The sequence below is a fragment of the Dasypus novemcinctus genome, chromosome 15 (genome assembly GCF_030445035.2).
Source record: "Dasypus novemcinctus isolate mDasNov1 chromosome 15, mDasNov1.1.hap2, whole genome shotgun sequence".
Classification (NCBI taxonomy): domain Eukaryota; kingdom Metazoa; phylum Chordata; class Mammalia; order Cingulata; family Dasypodidae; genus Dasypus; species Dasypus novemcinctus.
Window position 1 is genome coordinate 18,082,113 of NC_080687.1, and position 13,371 is coordinate 18,095,483.

General features: G+C 44.1%; 1 long non-coding RNA gene across 2 annotated transcripts; it reads left to right on the forward strand.

Moving 5' to 3' along the window:
• Nucleotides 1-4,945: 4,945 nt before the first annotated feature.
• Nucleotides 4,946-13,166, forward strand: LOC111759451 (uncharacterized). Of its 2 annotated transcripts, XR_002793431.3 has the most exons (3): nucleotides 4,946-5,644; nucleotides 9,974-10,152; nucleotides 12,289-13,166. It is a non-coding gene; the product is annotated as an uncharacterized lncRNA (long non-coding RNA). The 2 variants fall into 2 exon arrangements; XR_002793436.2 differs by lacking the exons at nucleotides 9,974-10,152; nucleotides 12,289-13,166 and adding an exon at nucleotides 6,684-6,841.
• Nucleotides 13,167-13,371: the final 205 nt, after the last annotated feature.

Below are 13,371 nucleotides of genomic sequence, written 5' to 3' on the forward strand. Positions count from 1 at the left end.
CTTATGTTGAGTGAAGTAAGCCAGTCACTAAAGGACAAAGTAAAAAGACCAGTATGTCAAGCGCTCAATATTAATACATGTAACTTTGAACCTTATTTTTTAAAAATTGAAATTTTTGGTTGCCATAGGTTCCAAGGGGAGGGGAAGGAAAGAATGAGTGGAACATAGGCATTTTGTGGACCTTGAAATTGTTCTGCATGATCTTGCAATGATGGAACAGGCCATTATACATTTTGTCAGAACCTATAAAAATATATGGTGCAAAAGGTAAGCCATAATGTAAACCACTGACCATGGTTAGTAGCAATTCTTCAATATTTGTTCATCAGTTGTAACAAATGCACCATACTCATGTGAGATGTTATTGGTAGGGGAGGATGTGTAGTGGGGTATGTGGGAATCCCCTATACTTTCTATGTGACTTTTCTGTAATCTAAATCTTTTTGGATAATAAAGTAAAAAAAAAATAAGACCCTGGGGGAAAATACAGAGAAATTGTCAATATACACAAAAGATAATAGATCTTACAGTGATGAAAGACAAAACACACACAAAAAGGTTAATTTTTTATATTTATATTTTAAATTTTTATTTTATTATTATTTTGTTGTCTTTGTTGTGGGGGAGGTTTGGGATTGCAGAAGGGTTGTAACTGTGGCAAAGGAGGATCACTGATGTAGGGTATCACTGGTGGGGGCATGTGTGGTGAGGGCTGAACTTGGAGCATGCTTCTATAGAATATGGTAATGGGGTGTCATCTTGGTGGGTGGAGATCCACAGAATAACCTATGGAATATTGAAGTCCCATCCTGGGAAGTCCTGCTACATTCTCTCATAGAGTGGCAAGAATCTCTAGAGTACTTGGGCAGTGTCTAGCATAGGAGGATAGACCAATTCGTCAGGCTCTTGATATTGATGCTTGTACTTATGAACTTTGTTCTTATGAAATTCAAACTTACCCTAGTAATAGATATTGCCTAAAAGTTACCCTCTGAAAACATCCTTCTTGCTGAAATGTGGCCTCTCTCAAAGCCAAACTCAGCAAATAAATGTATTTACCTTCTCCCTGACATGGGACATGACTCCCAAGGATGAACCTCCTTGGCACCAGGGGATTATTACCAAGCACCAAGTGGCAATGCTTTTGGAAAAAGACCTAGACCAAAAAGAGGAAATATTAAATACAAGTGAGTTTTTTTGGCTAAGAGGTTTCAAAGTGAGTCAGAAGGTCATTCCAGAGGTTACACTTAAGCACCTCTCTGGAGGATCTCACTGACTGCCACAGTAAACAGTGCCTTAAGCAGGAGTGCTCCTGAGGGCTGTGGAGATATCTGGACACTATAGACAGGGCAGACAACTCCAGGAAATCAGCACCCCATCAGTGGGCCTTATATGGAATATATGATAACCTATATCCCCAATGTATCAGGGCTAGACTCACTTATAATTTTCCTACATGTGGTTCTTCTGTCTCATTTATTTGAACCTATAACTAGCCCTATACCCATTAAATATATGTCCCTTAAATCTTCCAGCTGTTCATATGCCGGTTGAGCCGTGAATCTCAGCAGAACTGCAGCCAACACCGACTCTCCAGTTCATTTTATTTAGCCACAACAACTAACAAAAGGATGATGATGGACAATGCCCATTCCAAAAAAACAGTAACCACAACTGCAAGCAAGACAGTTCCATCCATCTGCCCCATGGGATCTAAGCCCCCTCTCAATCAGAAGCAGCGTGAGCATCACCATCCCAAAATCCTCAAGATTAAGGAACCAGTAAACATAAGGGGGGAAGGCAACTCTGGACTAAAGTAGATTTATTATTATTCTAGTAATAGGAGAACTTGTCACACTGATATAAAGACAGTGGTCACCAGTGGTTCTGAGGGAAGAGGGAAGAATAGGTGTAACACAGGGCATTTTGGGGACATTGGAATTGTTCTGCATGATACTGCAAAGATGAATACAAGCCATTATACATTTAGTCAAAACCTATAAAACTGTAATTGTATGCAGTGTAAACCATAATGTAAACTATGGACCATGCTTAGTAGCAATGCTTCAATATGTGTACATCAATTGTAACAAATGTACGACACTGATGAAAGATGTTGTTAATAGGGGAACGTGTGGGAGGGGGAGGGGAGAGGAGTAGGGTATATGGGACTCATTATATTTGCAATGTAACATTTATGTAATTTAAAGCTCCTTCAAAAATAAAGGGGAAAAAAAAGACTCATCCTGAATGAGGCAGGTCACATTTTAACTGAAGTAGCCTCATCAAAAGATCCTATTTACAATGGGTCCACACCCACAGGAAAGGATTAAATTTAAGAACATATTTTTCTGGGATACATTCATCTTCAAATCACCACACTCCCCTTCCTAATTTTTTCTTCACAGCATTTGTCACGTCTAAAATAGTGTATATGCTATTTATTTTGATTATTGCCTTTATTTTCTCTATAGAACATAAGCTCCATGAGGTAGGAATTTAGAGCTGTCTTAGTCACTGCTCTCTCCAGCATCTAACACATACATTGGTTTGATGTATAGTAAGCACTCAATAAACATTTGTTGAATAAATGAACTAGTGAATCATGTCTTTTCCTATTTATCATATATTTTTGAGATCCTTGGATTGGAAACACTAAAAAGTTATTATGGGGAAGCGGACTTGGCCCAATGGATAGGGTGTCTGCCTACCACATGGTAGGTCCGCGGTTCAAACCCCGGCCTTCTTGACTCGTGTGGCCCTGGCCCATGCGCAGTGCTGATGCGCACAAGGAGTGCCCTGACACGCCGGGGTGTCCCCCGCGTAGGGGAGCCCCACACGCAAGGAGTGCGCCCCTTAAGAAGAGCCGTCCAGCGCGAAAGAAAGTGCAGCCTGCCCAGGAATGGTGCCGCACACACAGAGAGCTGACATAATAAGATGACACAACAAAACAAAATATAGAATCCCAGTGCCGCTGATAAGGACAGAAGCAGTCACAGAAGAACACACAGCGAATGGACAGACAGAACAGACAACTGGGGCAGGGAAGGGGAGAGAAATAAATAAAATCTTAAAAAAAAAAAAGTTATTATGTCCATTTTGGGGGATGGCCAACATAAATTAAACATCTACTTGGAAACAAGGGATTTCTATTTTTCCCTGTGGGGTGAGGGGATTACCAGCAGTCAGACTGCAAACTTTTTTTCCTCTCTGATAGAAACAGCAACAAGAAGACCAGTGCTGCTAAGGAAAAAAGCAAACTAATATTTTCTGAGCATCATGCATCATGTTATGTGCCAAGCACCATGCTAAAGACTTTCAAGTCCCTGAGTTCAGTTCATCACACATTTCCTACAATATTGGTGTCTTACTCCCCACTTGGCAGATGTGGAAGGTGAAACACAGAGACATAAAGTAGACTTCTGAATACCAGAGAGCTAGTAAAAGCAGCGCTGGGATCAAGCCCACTCATTCATTCGAAGCCCTTTTTCACTGAGAATCTAAGTGCCAGACTGTGTGCTGAGCATGGGGATGTGAAGCTGAGCAAAGTCAGACATCCCTGGTCTTACCGAGTTTACAATCCAGGAAAGGAGTAGACATTAATCCAATCACTATATTTACATAGTTATGTATGTATGTGTGTATATACCTGAAGGATGAGTAGGAGTTTGCCAGTTACAGGGGGGTTAAGCTCTTTCCAGCAGAAAGAAAGAGCTGCCTGTCTAGTTCGGAAATTTTTCTCCTTTCCACTATGTCAAGTTATCCCCCTAGTAAACTCAACTGCGTCTGAACCTATCACAAGAGAAAGGTCGCTACATCCTCGGGTTTATTTGTATCCAAATGCACACAGTCTCAGCCGTGAATTGCTGTCCAGAGAAGCGAGGGAAGTGTCAAGTCACCCCGTTTTCCTGCATCCCCTGGCCCCTAGGATTTTGTCCCTTTCTCCTCCACCCCTGCCCCTGCAGCCGAAGCAGCACCCGCGCTTCTCAGGAGCCGCACCTGCGGGGGCTGCCGACTCCCAGCCGTGGAGCGGACGGGCCTGCGCAGGGGCCCGGTGCGGGACTGGGTCAGGCCGTGGAGCGGACGGGCCTGCGCAGGGGCCCGGTGCGGGACTGGGTCAGGCCGGCACGACGCGCGCCCTGGCCCAGGAGGAGGTGCCCGCACTCCCGCGCCCTCCCGGCGCCCGGTGCGAGGCTCCGCGGTCCTCGCGCTCCCGCACCCTTTCCCCGGCAGGAGCAGAGCCTGGGGACCCGGGGAGGCCAGGTCTTCTGACCCTGCCTGTCTCCAGGGCTCTCTAGCAGAGGTGGCAAGAACCACCCCGAAGCCCCCACGATTGACAGCAGACGTGTGACTCAGGAGAGGTTTACAAGGTTCCCTGTTAGCCGCAGGGAAGGGAGCGGCCAAGCGCGGAGCACGCGGAAGCAGAACGAGTCTAGGAGGCAAAAGGGCAGCACTGCGCGGAGGGGTCTGGGGCGATGCCTTGCAGAGTCCCTGAGCCCTGCGGACCGGTGGGCGACAGGGAACCCAACCCAAGACCCTCGGAGTCACCGAGCAGCGCCGCTGGGGGCCGGGCCTGGCGGAGCAGCGGCTGCCCCTGCTCCATAGCCCAGGCCCGGCAGCCCCCGCGGTGCGCCCCTCGGGAACGCGCGGCCAGGTGCCCCGGCGTGAGCACAGCGGTGCGGGAAGCCTCCCGCCAGGCTGGACGGAAGGACGGCAGAGGGGCGGGAGTGACCCCCCAGCAGAGCTGTAAGACAGCCCCCTCTCCCCGCTTGACTCAACAAAGCCACTTGCATTCGCAGTTCTAAAGAGGGGGGCTCAAAACCCCGTGCTCTGTGGCCCTCCTGCAAAGCGGATTATCCGTGCCTGCTTAGGAAGAGGGAAAACAGGCGGAACTGCCCCGAGCGCTTCTTCCTGAAATGCTAACAGCACTGAGAGGAGGCGACACTTTCTCTTAAGGCACTCTCCCGGCGCCTGGGACCCTACTGGTGCTGCTTTACGTATTCGAAAGCGCCTGCCCACTTCTCTCCGTTCCGGCCTTCGGGTTTCCCCACTTAAAGGGCGCTCTGAGGTCCACCCTCTTCCTTACACCCGCCTATGTTTTCTGATTTCTCTAAAATGAGTTTTTAGGAGAACTGGGCGGGGAGGCTGTCGTGCCTGCGGGAGCCCTGGCCGCTCTCCAAGCCAGGGGCTCACTCGGACCTCCGGCTCTGTCCTTGCCCTGGGTTCCTGGCCGGCATCTCGTTACTGAACTCCTCTTAGGTTATCCGAATTGAGAGTGCCGTGTGTTTCTTGCCAGGACCCCGACGACCCAGAATTCCCAGGAAGTTGAGGATGTCGCCCTTTCCTTGAAGAAGGGAAAGCCCCGGCCACGCGGGGCTGCAGGCCCACGGCCCCGTTAGCGGCCCTGGAGCTACCGCGTGGGACTCGGGCGCCGCTTCGGGCAGGCGGGCGCCGGCCTCTGGGTGAAATCCTCCTCCGATGTCTGGAGTCTAGACCTGCCTGCAGCCCCGCTCAGAGCACCCTCGCCTCCTGAAGCCGTGCCAAGCCTGCGCCTGGACTGTCGGTCTGTCTGTCTGCTGGACGAGTTCTCCTGCACCTGAAGGCTGGGCCTCTTGCCCCACGACTTTGCATGGAGTCCAGGCAGGTCTGAATGAAATGGTTTTGTCTATTTGTCTATGAAGTACATATCACATTAAAAAAAGGGGTGGGGGACACAGATGTGACTCGGTTGGTTGGGCGCTTGCCTACCACACGGGAGTGCTGAGATCAGCTCTGTGATAGGTTGACTTGAAGGGAAGGCAATGCAGAACTTTACAAAATGAAGGAGAGAGAGAGACACACACAAGAGAGGAGATAAAGGTGGGACCAGGAGACTCACAGCTTCTGGAACTTGAGAGCCTCGACCCTTGTTTCCACCTCGTGTTTATTGGAAACTACCAAGCAGCTGGTTGCTGTTAGAACTGCCACATCATCTACAATAATAGGGAACAAGTGCAACATCTACAATAGAACAGGTGTAACATTTACAATAAGGAACAGGTAAGCCAGTTTCCCACAACACGGCAGGTCCCAAGGTTCGGTTCTGGTGCCTTCTAAAAAAGAGGAGCAAGACAGGGGGTGAGGCAAGATGAGGAAATGGGGAAACTGCATGAGAGGCATGACAGGCAGGGACCAGAGGTGGTCAAGCGATTGGGTGCCCCCTCCCACAGGAAGACGAGCAGACAGTGAGCAAACAAGGAAGGGAGGAGAAATAAATGTTTTTAAAAAAGTAAACTGGAATAATAGTTATCTCTAGGATTACAGATGAATTTTATTTTACTTTTCTAGTTTCTAAGTAGACCAAGTATTTTAAAAATCGGATATAAAATGTCAGATACTAGCAGGAATATTTAAGTTATATTCAATGGCCAGAAGTAGCCCTTGAGGATGTGGTTTGATCTCATGGACTTTGTGACCTCAGTCTTATGGCAGATCCCAGGAACGATAACCTAAATGGGACCCTAAACCCCTAGCACCCTCATGTGATGATTTTCCCCTTTTCAGGAGAAGTAGGTCTGGTTAACAGACCAAATGCATGTATTATTTTGTTTTGTTTTTTAAAGATTTGTTGATTTATCCGTCCCCCCCATCTGCTCTCTGTGTCCATTCGTTGTGTGTTCTGTGTCTGCTTGTCTTCTCTTTAGGTGGCACCAGAAACCAATCGTGGGACCTTCTGGAGTGGGAGAGAGGTGCTCAATCTCTTGCTACAGCTCAGCAACCTGCTCTATTGTTTTTAAGCAAGTCAACTACAGGGCTTTGGGCTCCATTAAAATATATAAATAAATACATGTGTGTTGCATTATCTGCATTGTCACAGAACTTTCCTTTTCAGATCACTTGCTTTAACAAAAACATGCTTTCTTGCTCCATATATTTAAAGATAAAGTGGGTAGAATTTAGATATATATATAAAATATAATGGGGAGAATTTTTATGTATTTTATATTTTATATTTATATATATAGGGGATTATATGGAAGAATTTTCTTTTGTACCTTCAAAAAAATACAAAGAGACATTGAAATTGGCAGTGTCCATGGAATCTCGAGGTAATAAAAGGCGTGAGAACACCAGTCCTTTCCCTGCTCCTAACCCACCCCCTTTCTGCCCCCTCACAGGATTTACTCGAAGCTCAAAAAGCTTAAACCTCAGGCCTCTCGCCAACCGATAGAGCATCTGCCTACCATAGAGGAGGTCCAGGGTTCAAACCCCAGGCCTCCTGACCCGTGTGGTGAGCTGGCCCACGCGCAGTGCTGATGCGCACAAGATGTGCCATGCCATGCAGGGATGTTCCCCACGTAGGGAAGCCCCATGCGCAAGGAGTGCACCCTGCAAGGAGAGCCGCCCACACAATAAAAAGCACAGCCTGCCCAGGAGTGGTGCCGCACACATGGAGAGCTGATGCAGCAGGATGATGCAACAAAAAGAGACACCAAATTCCAGTGCCACTGACAAGAATGCAAGCAGACACAGAAGAACACACAGCAAGTGGACAGAGAGCAGACAATGGGGGGGGGGGGCAGAGAAAAATTAAAAAATAAAAAATCTGTAAAAAAAAGACCAACAAACCTGAATCTTCCATAGCAATTAAAGAAATGAATTTCTCAGGAGAAAATGAAACAAAGATCCTTGCCCTCATTCTAGTGCGATGAGACAGTAAAAAGTAAACATGAAAAATATGAAAACGGCAATACTTAGAATCTGATAAGTACATGGGGAAAAAAAAGTAGAGCAGAAGAAGGGGAATTTGGGCATCTAGTGACGTGGGAGGGTCTGAAGGAGGTGAGGAATCTGAGTGAAGGGTGTCCCTTGCATGTTCAAGGAAATACCGAGGAGGCCATACGTCTTGAGCAATATGAGTGAAAAATAGTCGAGTTCAAAGAGTACGAGAGGTACAGGGTCCGGGAGGCCCAGGCCATGGCAAGTCTAAAAAATCATCATAAAAACTTTGGTTTTTGCTCTGAATGAAATGGGGACATTCCTACCAGGTTCCCATCTTCATTGAGAATATTGCATATTGATGCTTTTAAGAAGATTTTTTTTAAAAATGAGGTGCAATGGATGGATTTAACAGAATGCTGGAGACAGATTTAATGAACTTAAAGACATAGTTGAAGAAATTATTCAAAATGAACCATGGAAAGTCAAAGAGATGGAAAGTATGAAAAAAAGAGGTAAAAAGACGAGAATAGTATAGAGAGAAGGTTCACACATGTCTCATCAATATACTAGATGAAAAGGAGACAAAGAGGGGGCAGAGGCAATATCTGAAGAGGTGGCAGCCAGAACTCTTGCAGAATTAATGAAAGATCCTATCCACAGATTTTAAAAGCCGAAGTTAGTCAGCCAAAGGGGTGCTGATGCAAAGCACCAGAAATCTGTTGGCTTTTATAAAGGGTGTATATGTGGGGTATAAGCTTACAGGTACCAGCCCTAAAGAGCCCAGTTCAGGGTTCCTTCCTCTCCAAAGATGGCTGCTGCTCTCTGCGAGGGCTCAGCCTGCCTTCTTCCTCCTAAGCCTCGGTGGTTCCCGCCTCTTCCAAGCTCAGCTGTAGGCTGGCGTAGGGCTCCTCTCTTTCTGGGCTCAGCTGCTCTGCTCTCTCACAAGGTCAGCGTTAAGCTGTCAGGCGAATGGCTCATCTCTCTCTGCGGCCTCAGGATCGAAGCTCTCTCCTCTTCTGTGTCCATGGAGCTCTGGTGTCTTCTTCTGTGTTCTCCCGTGTGTCTTCTTGAGCGAGTGTTCATTTATGTAGCCCACCAAGGGGGCAGGGACTCAACCCCGAGGCACCCTAATGACATGGTCAAATCAAAGCCCTAATCTTGATTTAATCAAGTAAATGTAAAACCTTTGAATTTATTATAATCAAAGGGTATCATGCCCAGAGGAGCAGACCAATTTACAAACATAATCCTTATCTTTTTTGGGGGTTCATAAATAATCTCAAACTGCCACACCCAATAAATCACAAGCTCTCCCCCCAAAAATACACACCAAGACACTTTAGAGTGAAAATATAAATGCCAAAGCATGAAAAAAAAACATGAAAGACATGTAAAATCTCACCACCCGTAGACAGATTCTGCTAACATGTTGATTTATTTTCTTTGAGCTACTTTATAAGTGCATACTTACACAAAATCAGTTTCAACATAGCAGTACATTTTTCCTGATATCGTTTACCTAACAATATCTTATGAACATTTCTTTATCTTAAATTTTCTTCCAAATCATAATGTGGTGGTTCGAAGATGTGTGAACCCCGGAATATAATATGTTCTTTAATCCATTGCTGTGAGCATGAACCAGTTGTAATTAGGACCTTTTGATGAGGTTGCTTCACTTAAGAAAGCACAACCCACCTCAATCAGGATGTGTCTTAAACCTATTACTGGAGTCCTTTTATAAGCAGAAGGGGTTCAGACATGAGGAAGAGAAAGCCACAGAAGGCAAGGAATTGAACCCGTAAGAGAAGGGAGAGACCAGGAGACGCCACCAGGGGCCTTGCCGTGTGACAAGCCAAGAACCCCAGTGTCACAGACAGCAAGTCCCCGAATGCCACAGCCTTCAGGAAGAAAGCATTTTCTTGATGACACCTTGATTTGGACTTTATTTTTCCCAGCCTCAAAATTGTAAGCAAATGAAGTCCCACTGTTTATGCTGAACTATTTAATGGTATTTTCTTGAGCAGCCCAGGAGCTTAAAACCCATAATTTTATAGATTTAAAAATATTCCACCACATAAATGTTTGACAATTTGCCTAAACATGTTCCAATTGCTGGATATTTAAGTTATTTCCAATTTGGGGCTGTTATAAATAAGTGATGCTTATTGTATGTACATCTTTTCCACATCAATAACAATGATAATTTCTTTAGGACAGATTCTTAAAGTGGGCTCACTATGTTTGTCTGGTAAACCCTTTTTTTTTTTAGGTATCAGGACCAGGGATTGAACCTGGGACCTCGTATCTGGGAAGCTGCACTGAGCTCCGCCAGCCCCACCGAGTTGGTTTATCATGTTTTTGTTTTTTTAGGAGGTACCGGGGATCAAACCCAGTACCTCATACGAGGAAAGCAGGCACTCAACTACTCGAGCTGTATCTACTCCCGCAGTAAGTCTTCTTTTTTTCTTTAAAGATTTACTTTACTTATTTATTGCCCGCCGCCTTGTTGTTTGAAGTCGCTGTCTGCTCTCTCCATTTGCTGTATTCTCTCTGTGTCTGCTTGTCTTCTCTTGAGGAGGCACTGGGAACCAAACCCGGGCCTCCCATGTGGAAGAGAGGTGCTCAATCACCTGAGCTACCTCAGCTCCCTGGTTTGTTGTGTCTCTCGTTGTCTTTCCTCTTTGTGTCTCTTTTGTTGCATCATCTTGTTGTGCCAGCTCACCTTCTCCAGGGAGGTGAACCGAACCTGGAAACTCCCATGGCTCAAGCACAATCGTTTGAGCCATGTCCACGTCCCTGGTAAGCCTTCTTGAAGCATATTGCCAAACTGCTTTCCAAAAAGATTGTCCTGATGTCCTCCCACCAGCAGGTCACGAAAGCACCTGTTTGACTACATGGGAGGACACATCTTCACACGTTAGTTTATCCAAGTAAATTCAATTTCGTTTGGTGAACTTCCTTCCTAAATGTGAACTGACTTCCATTTATGCATTGATCCAAAAACAAAATATCCTAATGCTTATGAACTAGAAAAAAAAGTCTTGCTTTACATCCCTCTTAAGAACTATTGTAACCAGTCTCTCAGGAACAAAGAAATACGAAAATTTGAAAACTCTTTCATCTATTTTTAAATATTGCTTCGCTGTTTTCTGAAATGACTCTGTTTCATCTACTTGCACAAAACACTTTAAAGTGCAGTTATAATCTATTCTATGCCTCTACAAGCCCAAAGTTTGTTTCATAATAAATGATCACCTTTAGTTCATGTCACATAATTAAAGAAAATCACCATGTTAGAGCCTCTAATCACAGCCTATAGTCTCATTTTCACATTTATTTCTGGTCTGTCCTACTTGACCCTGCTTACTGAAGCACTTTTATTGTGCCAGTTAAAACCACAAGGGATTGAGCAAAAACAAAAGAGAGGTCTCAAAATGGTTTTTATACCATGTGTCTGTCCTGCTCTAAGAAACGATCTGGAAGCCAGCCAAAGCCACTGAGTGGAAAACTCTGCTTTCAAAGAGTTGTTCTGGTATTTTTCTTTAAATACATCCACTGCTAGTGTGATTCTCTGTGATTGATTCCAACCTCTTCTGGCATTTCCCTAGAGCTTCAGTGTTCCGCCAGGATCTGAAGGTCCACATCCCCAAAGCTGGATTTAGGATCAGACTCAAGCTGGCTACTCCTCTGGACTTTTCCATTTCAGTTTGTGGCATCTTTCATCTCTCCAAACTGGAACCTTCAGAACTGCCTTCAACCCCTCCCTCTCCTTCAAGTCATATCTCTTCTTCTGTCCCAATTCCTCCTTCGCTGACTTTGCTTCCGTGCATCCCTTTCTGTTCCTCAAATTCCAATTTAAAATCTAACCGTTCTCTGAGAACTTCCCATTTGCTGTGGTCCCTCAACCCTCTGCAAGCCCCAGGGCTGGGTGTGTACCACTTCCACCACATGTGTCATGTCACACGCAGTGCTGTAGCTGCCTTTCCTGGTAGATGCTGAGCTCCTGGGGCAAGAGGCAGGAACTGTGTATCCTAGAGTGATGTATTTCACACAGTGTCTTACCCAATGTCGGTATTCAATCAGTACCAACAAATGAACAAGCATGAATAAGAGAAGGATATTGTTTTATCCATTCCTGGTAAAACATCCATAAAAGGCTTTTTGTTTGGTGGTTCTTTTTTTTTTTTTTTTGTACTTTGTAGTCCATATACACATAGGCATATATTTCACTGGTGGTTCTTAAAGAATATAAAATTAGTCATGACAATAAATACAAAAGGAAAAAAAAAAAACCCAGAAAGACAGCCTCTTCCCAATAACCATATGTTTAGAAAAAAAAATTTAAGGTTGCCTTAGTAAACTACAAAAATATTTTAATTAAAAATCCTCAAAGGATATAAATGATTGAATTTATATACAAATAATATGAGCATAAGGATAAGGACTAGATCAGGAAATATTGATATGCTAAGGTAGTGACAGATCAGCTATATTTGCTATATTAAAATGTTTCCCATTTCTGCTTACAATTTTATATCCTTTACTGCTTTTACAAACTAATCCAAACATTTTTTTAATCTATAGAAGAATATTTCACTGAAAAGAATGAGAAGTTTTTCCAAAAAAGATAAGCAAATGGCCAATGAACACATGAAAAGATGCTCAACATCGGTGGCCATCAGGGAAATGCAAATCAAAACTACAATGAGACACCACTTCACACCCACAAGGATGGCCATTATTTTAAAAAAAACAAAAAACAAACTAACAAGTGTTGCTGAGGATGTGGATAAATTAGTAATCCCACTACATTTTTAGTGGGATTGTAAAATGGTGAAGCCACTATGGAAATCAGTTTGACAGTTCCGCGGGATGTTTAACATACAATTACCATATGTCCTGGCAATCCCACTTCTGAGTAAATACCCAAAATAATTGAAAGCAGTAACTCAAATAGGTATTTGTACACCAGTGTCCATCACAGCATTATTCTCCATAGCCAAAAGGTAGAAGCAACCCAAGTATCTATCAACAGATGAATGGATAAACAAAATGTGGCAAATACACACAATGAGATATTATTCAACTGTAGAAAGGAATGAAGTTCTACTACATGTGACAATATGGACGAACCTTGAAGATATCATGTTGAGTATAATAAGCCAGACACAAAAAGACAAATATTGTATAATCTTGCATATATGAAATACCTAGAAGAAACAAATTCGTAAAGACAGAAAGTAGATTACAGATTACCAGAGGGTGGGGAGGGATGGAGAGTTATTGCTTAACAAATGCAGAGTTCCCATCTGAGGTGATGAAAAAGTTGGGGTAACAGATATTGGTAATGGTAGCACAGTACTGTGAATGTAATTAATACCACTGAATTGTACACTTGAAAGTGGTTAAAATAGGAAAATGTTAGTTGCATAAATGTACTGCAATAAAATTTTTTTAAAAAAGAGAAAGGCCTGGAAAGCCATTATTTGGGAATCCTAACTCCAATAAGTGATTAATCACTTTCTACTATCTCTGATACAAAATTCTTTAGTATCTTCTTTGCTTCATGCCCCTAATTTCCTATAGTTCCCCAAATGTGTTTCCATTAGCCTTTCATCGTACAGTGTCATTATGTGACTGCAGTTCTTTGTGTGTATGAACTGAAAA